Genomic DNA, 793 nt, shown 5'->3' with positions numbered 1-793 from the left:
GTGGAGCTGATTGATTGTCCACAGAGGATAGGTAGGCACTGAGCTGGTCTGCACTGAGGTTGTGCCATGGGGGATACAACACAACAGGCAGTTGGGTTTTGTTCCTCTCTGAAGCATTTTTTTCACATTCCTGAATAATAAGTGCTTTGTTTTGCCTTTGTACCGGATAATACACTGAGAATGGCTGGGGATTTCTTTAATTTCTTTTAATATTTTTTTTCTTTGGTTCTCATATGCTCCTACAATTTACAGAGGAAAATGACATACTGGGTTACACACTCTGTTCTACAGACAGCCAGTTTGTCCTCTACAAAAAAAGCTTGGTGTGTTTTACTGCATCCAGTATTAAATCATCTAGAAGTGCCATCACAAACGATTACACCTTGGCGCCTTCTGTCAGCTCGAACAGGGAAGTGGGAAGGTAGACTGTTGGAGCACGCTTCTCCTAAATACGTTGGTGTACCTCCACAGCTTAAGGAAATTATTGCTGCACTGCAAAGAGTTGGTTGATGCAAGACTGCAATCAGGACCTGAGCATGCAAATGGCTTACCCGTGTGGCGAGTGCACTCTGCTGCTCAGCCTCCCATCTCAGAGCACACGTGGCACCCTCACTGGGTAGTGTCGCCTGGCCGTTGCCGACATGATTTACTAAGTTGGGAGGCAGTGTTGAGCTGCCTGAGAATAGGAAGGCTCTACAGCAGGGCCTAGACAGGATGGATTGATAGACCAAGGCCAATTGTATGAGCTTCAGCAGTGCCAACTCCTGGGGCCTTTGCTTGGGTCGTCACAACC

The sequence above is a fragment of the Chaetura pelagica genome, unplaced genomic scaffold (genome assembly GCF_000747805.2).
Source record: "Chaetura pelagica isolate M959 unplaced genomic scaffold, ChaPel_1.0 scaffold346, whole genome shotgun sequence".
Taxonomy (NCBI): Eukaryota; Metazoa; Chordata; class Aves; order Apodiformes; family Apodidae; genus Chaetura; species Chaetura pelagica.
This window is presented reverse-complemented; position numbering follows the sequence as displayed.